Here is a 6,511-nt window from a genome sequence, read left to right as displayed (position 1 = left end):
AGAGGGACATATCTGATAGGATCACACAGGAGCAGATGAAGGGGGAGGAGGAGACAGTGGAGCACATCCTGGCTCACCAAACCGTTAGGACGATGTTTCCAATTACAGGAGCCAGTCCACAGAGAGGACCAGATGGTTGGCCCCAGTAGGAGACACACATCCCTCACTAACCCATAGCCCTACAGGACAACACCGACCGGATACACAGTGTGGGAATTGTGCCCGATCTGATGCTGCCACACCGAGGGAAAATACTAAGGGGGTGCAACAGAATAGCAAGGGAATGGAGCGGCAAGGTCCCAAGGGAATGCCGAAGGTGGACTTTGGGGCCAGGGCTTGGTGCCCCACCAGACTAGACTGGAAAACACTTCCAAATGACAACAAACTGTCCTTGAACTAACTGCAAGCTTTTCTTTCTAGTTGTGTTTTGTTTTTTGTATTAGTTTGTTGTTGTTTTGTTGTATAGTGTTGCTTGGTTTTGCTTGGTCTTGTTTTTATGCATGTTATTATCTCTGCAGGTCTGTCTAAATAAGATTGGCTGGATGAACAATCTGGAGGAGAAAACAAGGAGACCAACAGTTCTGGGGGGACATAGGAGATGGGGAGGCTAGGGAAAGGTAGTGGTGCTAACAAACCCAGGGACAAGGGAACAACAAGTGATCCAAATCGGTGGTGAAGAGTGTGTAAGAGGTCTGGTAGGGCTTAATCAATGGTAATGTAAACAAGTGGAATTACTGAAGCCCAAATGAAGACTGAGCATGATAGTGGGACAAGAGGAAAGTCAAAGGAAATAGAGGAAAGAACTAGAAGGCAAAAGGGATTAAAACAGGTCTAAATAAAGGCATGCACATATGTAAATATATTTTTATATGAGGATGTGGAAATAGATCTATGTGCATATATTTATAGGTTTAGTATTAAGGTAGCAGAGGGAAATTGGGCCTCCCCTCAAGTACTGCCTCAATGCAAGAATACTTTCTTCTATTAAATTGGCATTCTAGGATGCTCACCTTCCTAACACAATTGCTGAAGACAAAGAAGGTGAATAAGCAAATGTGGTGAAGAAAGCTGGCTATCAAAAGATATGGTGTCTGGGGTCTTTAAAGGCTTGACAGTTAACAAGCGGCCATCTAGCTCAGAAGCAACAAAGCCCACATGGAGGAAGCACACCAGTCTGCATGATCATGAGGTGTCGAAGGGATCAGTTATCAGGCATCATCATTAAAAATAATCATATTGTGAATGAGGAAGGGAGTGTGGACTGGAGACCCAAAGGCCATTTGTAGGCCACTAGACATCCTCTTACAGATGGGTCTTGGGGAAGAGACGAGCCTGTCAGGGTGTGATGTAGCAAAAATGAAACATACAACTTTCCTTTAGTTCCTAAATGCTTCCTCCCCCCACCATCATGATCCCAATTCTACCTTACAAACCTGGCTAGACCAGAGGTAAACTGGTATAGATAGGACCTGGAAACACAGGGAATCCAGGTCGATGATCCCTTCAGAACCAATGGTGTTAGTGGTGATACAGGGAGGGTGGATTGGAAAGGGGGAACTCATTACAAGGATCTACATATAACCTCCTCCCTGGGGGACAGGCAACAGAAAAGTGGGTGAAGGGAGATGTTAGACAGTGCAATATTTGACAAAAGAATAATTTATAAATTATCAAGGGTTCATGAGGGAGGGGGAAGTGAAGAAGGAGGGGAAAATGAGGAGCTGATGTCAGGGGCTTAGGTGGAAAGCAAGTGTTTTGAGAATGAGGAGGTCAATGAATGTACAAATGTGCTTTACACAATTGATGTGATAAGAGTTGTATGAGCCTCTATAAAAAACATTCCATACATCAATTATATCAAACCTATCTGTGCAAATGTTGCCATCATTATTTTCTAAACATTTACATTCTATTTGAGCCCTTGCTATACTCTTCTTTTTATCTCCCTCCCCCTCCCACCCTAGTGACCCTTTGATAAATTTTAAATTATTAATTTCATATCTTACACCAGCCACTGTCTCCCTTCCTCCGTGGTTCTCTTCTCTCTACCTTCTCCTATCCTCCTAGTTTGGCTACTCCCATTTCTGTTCCTGAGCAGTTTATCCAGCCTGGATTCCATGTGTCCTGAGTTCTTATCTGTACCTGTGTACATGCTCTAGCCTAGAGGCAGGATTGGGGTCATGATAGTGTGGGAAGGGGATGGAAGGAAGCCTCAAGAAACCAGGGGAATATTGTGTATTTCATCAGTGCTATACTTCACCCTGGTTGACTCATCCCTTCCTTGCAACCCTTCTGTGAGGGGTTGTCCCATTGTGTACTATACGGGTTGAGGCTGCAATTCTTTATGGGAGTAGAAAGCCTTCTTTCTTTCTCCTGCGGAGACTAGGGATTTTGAACTGCAGACCTTGCAGTTGGCAGCCCAATGTGTAACTACCAGGACACCAGGCTTCCTTGCCTTTATAAGATAGGCTGTAACTGCCAATGGTGGCCCACAGATAACCAGCAGAACAGAGGAAGGAGGGACTGCTTTTGAACATGAAACATTAAATGGAAGAATTTGATCAGGAAAACAAAGCAGGATTAAGGGTTCAGGTTAGGTGAGAGGACGGGTATGTCTAGAGGGGAGAGCACCTCTGAGAGGCGGAGACAATACAGAGACAGGACAGGCCTGATGTTGAGTGCTGATGACAGAAGTTGCACCGTGATACACATAAAATCTACAGAGGAGTGAACTAGTTTAGACTGAAGAGGAAAGAAGCAGCAAGGTCCAATCGCACCTATTGGAGAGAATGATCATTACATGCTTTCATTTCCAAACAAATGATTTAAACCATGACTAGACTTTGCAGTTTGTGGTCAGTTATTTTATTATCCAATTATTAAATCATATGCATGCTAATTTCAACATTTTAAATCCTAAAAAAGAATTTTGTCTTTTAGTTTACTAAGAAAAACTTGAGTTATTCAAAGGGGGGGAAAAGGTGTCAAAGTGAATTATTTCCAAGTAGGCCACAGTTCAAAACTGGGGCAAATGAGCTGCCCATTGAACTTCCAAGCACACCACGTTAGGAATCACAGCGCCATGAAAGGGACCATCATGCAAACCTCTGTGTCCTTATTAGTCTCAGTTTTTGCTTCAGAGATAGAGTTTGAGCTAATTTTCCATTTTTAAAGGTCTTTTTGAAGTAGGTTTTCTTCTTTCAGTTTGATGCGATTCACTGGAATCAGCACTAGAGAACCCTGCTAAGTGAGAGGTGTTTCTTCTGTTCTAATGCTTCAAACAGCACCTGCCCACATGTTAAGGGATTAGTGGCATTTCCCCCCACAAATGTTCTCACAGCTCAGAATCTCATTCGTGATCTGTCCTGTAGTTCATTTTTTAGTCAATTTTTTTCCTGTGGTGACTCAGAAATAAAACCCAACACTTTTTGACCCTTTGTTTCCTGCCCTTTTTGTTGTCAAATTCCTATAGAATTCTGGATGGAAACACTAGATGGAAGTATTTACGAAAAGTCTGCGGGGGAAGCATCTTCTACAGAAGCAATTTATGTTCCCCTATCATAGCATTAAGGAACTCAAACACAATATGTTTCTTAACTATCTTTGTAGGCTTTATAATCCTAAGAGTGCCTGGCACATAGGAGCTGCTCAATTAAGTCCCTTAGAGAGTGAATTTTTCCATCTGGAGTGCAAGGACTTTCATCAACTTCTCTTTCTGCCATTTAATTACTTTGTGAATATGGACCAATCATGGAACCTCTTTCAACTTGTTTCTTCATATGTAGCATATAAAACCTTGGTGTTCCGGTCATTTTATTAATATAAAGCTGCACAAAGCAGAGTACACACACACACACACACACACGTAGGTTAAGCAAATAATGCGAGGGTGGCTCAGGGCTGGGCAGCGCTTCATTGTGTTGAACACAAGGTCACTGTGAGTCAGACTGACTTGATGCCACCTAACAACATGCATTGCCTCTAAGGCTTGGGACTATGAATCACATAAGAAAGAGTCCAAAGAAGTGGTGCTCAATCTATTGCAATTTTGCTCCCCGGGGATATTTGAGACATTTTTGGATGCCACATGTGGGGACATCGGGTAGCACTGAGTAAGAAGAGACCAAGGATGTAGCCAAACATGCACTGCACACACGACAAATCCTGTTATTATCACCTCACCCAAACTGTCAGCCCGTGCATGAGAAACCATCGTTCACACTAAAAACAATCAACCAAATAATAGGAAAAGCTTTTCTTAACATGTCTATAACTAGACTAAATGTGAGCTTTTCCACATGTGATTAGTATCAATGTACTTAAAACTTTTGGAATAACTTATAAATGTGTTTGCTTGCTCCGTTTCCTCATCCAGAAATAACTATCTACATATGATAGAAATTTCTAACTCTCATAACTCGTTTCTTCCCCTTCCAGGCTTACTTTTACTCCCCATTCCCCATGCAAGCAGACCTGTTCATATGACCAGTGCTAGTCAGTGCCTTCTGAATACACGTGGCTTGTATTTGCTTTGGGGCCAAAGCATTTAACCGCTGAAGTCTTTTCAGACCTTGCTTGTGCTGTCTGGAGCAGCAGGGAAATGGATGTACAGCAACAGCTGCCCTAGACACCTGGCCAGACCCACATAGGATTTTGCAATAAAGGTATCCAGGCTAAGCTACTGGAATTTGGGGAACTGTTTATCACTAAATTAAACTTAAACTCAGCTATTATACTACAGTAGAATCTTAACAATATTGTTTTTTTTAACACTTCATACACATCTTGAACAATTCCTGGGATGGAACATTTCTTCAAGAAATATTTAAGGAGAAGGAAGTTGAGACTAAACGAATATGGCGGTGGTGACAAAGATGGTGGCTGAGGCGACCGCGGTGGCATTGAACCAGGCGGTGGGGGTTACTCGGTGCAAATGTCTGGAGGTGTAACGAACTGTAAACTTCAAATGGAAGCCAAGATGGGTGAAAAGAAACCAGAGCCTCTGGACTTGGTGAAAGACTTTCAGGAGTACCTGACTCAGCAGACCCATCATGTGAACTTGATCTCTGGATCAGCCAGTGGGGACAAAGAAGCGGAGGCTCTTCAGGGAGCTGGAATAAATGTTGATCACCATCTGAAGTTTCTCTGGACGAAAACCCAGGAATGTCAGTAGACGGGTTTGAAGGGACCTTTGATGGAAAGCTCAAGTGTCGGTACTGCAGCTATGCCTGCAAAGGGACGGCCAGGCTTATGGAGCACATTAGAACCCACACAGCTGCTGCTTCTCAGGTTGGGCAGGTCAACGCTGGAAGCAGTGGGGAGATCCAGTGTTCTTGATCCTTAGTAGGTGAGAAACCTCTGAGGTGTCACGTATGCCCCTTCGCCTTTGCGTACGAGCGTCATCTCGAAGTCCACATGCGTTCCCACACTTGCCAAAAGCCATACAAATGTGAATTATGTTCCTTCCGCTGCCGCGACTGGAGCAACCTCTCCCACCATCGGAGGCATGAGCATAAAATGGTACCAATGAAAAGTACCGGGTCTTCCCTGAGCAGCAAGAAGATGTTTGGGGTTTTACAGAAGATCGGCAGCCTGGGGTATAGCAGAAGAACACTGGTCAACCGGAGCCCACCGCCTATGGTGGTCCAGAAACCCGACTCTCTTAACGACTTCACCCACAAAATCCCACATCTTCAGACAGACGCCTATGAGAGCATGGTGAAAACGACACCCACTGGGGGCTTCCCAAGGGACGCCCAAGAACTCATGGTTGACAACCCTTTAAATCAGCTCTCGACTCTAGCAGGACAGTTGTCCAGCCTGCCTCCTGAAAACCAAAACCCTGCCTCCCCCGATGTAGTGCCCTGCCCAGATGAAAAGCCTTTCATGATTCGGCAGCCCTCTGCCCAGGCCATTGTTTCTGCTGTGTGGGCAAGTATTCCTCAGAGCGCCCTCGCCCACCAGCCCTGAACCTCGGCCGGCACCCAGTCAGAGGAACTACAGCACGGTGGCAGGGCCCAGCAGGGAACCAAGTGCCCACACGAGTACTCCCAGCCTAGGAAACAGCCAGCCCAGCACGCCAGTCCCCACCCTGCCGGCCCAGGACTCCCTGCTTCTGTACCACTGCCAGCACTGTGACATGTATTTTGCCGACAATATACTGTATACTGTTCACATGGGATGTCATGGATACAAAAACCCTTTTCAATGTCACATATGTGGTTGCAAATGTAAAAACAAGTATGACTTTGCCTGTCATTTTGCAAGAGGTCAACATAAGCAACACTAATTAAGAATAATCACATCATACCTGGGGCTTTTGGGTGGGAGTTTTTTGTTAGTGTATTTTCCATCATCCTCTTAACTGCACCCAAGAGCAGGTAAGATGTCTGCTAATTTAAAGTTTATACATTTTCATTTATAGACTATAAATTTGACAGTGGAAACAAAATCCCCCACCCCATAAAAGTCTAGCCAGGGTCAAGTCTGTGTTAGAGCAGCTAGCCGGCTG

The 6,511-nt window shown here is 44.5% G+C and overlaps 1 pseudogene; it reads left to right on the top strand.

Moving 5' to 3' along the window:
* The first annotated feature begins 4,978 nt into the window (after positions 1–4,978).
* On the top strand, positions 4,979–6,289 carry LOC142452655 (zinc finger protein Pegasus-like; annotated as a pseudogene).
* Positions 6,290–6,511: the final 222 nt, after the last annotated feature.

The sequence above is a fragment of the Tenrec ecaudatus genome, chromosome 7 (genome assembly GCF_050624435.1).
Source record: "Tenrec ecaudatus isolate mTenEca1 chromosome 7, mTenEca1.hap1, whole genome shotgun sequence".
Classification (NCBI taxonomy): domain Eukaryota; kingdom Metazoa; phylum Chordata; class Mammalia; order Afrosoricida; family Tenrecidae; genus Tenrec; species Tenrec ecaudatus.
The sequence above is the reverse complement of the archived record's forward strand: the minus strand, read 5'-3'. Positions and strand labels throughout refer to the sequence as shown.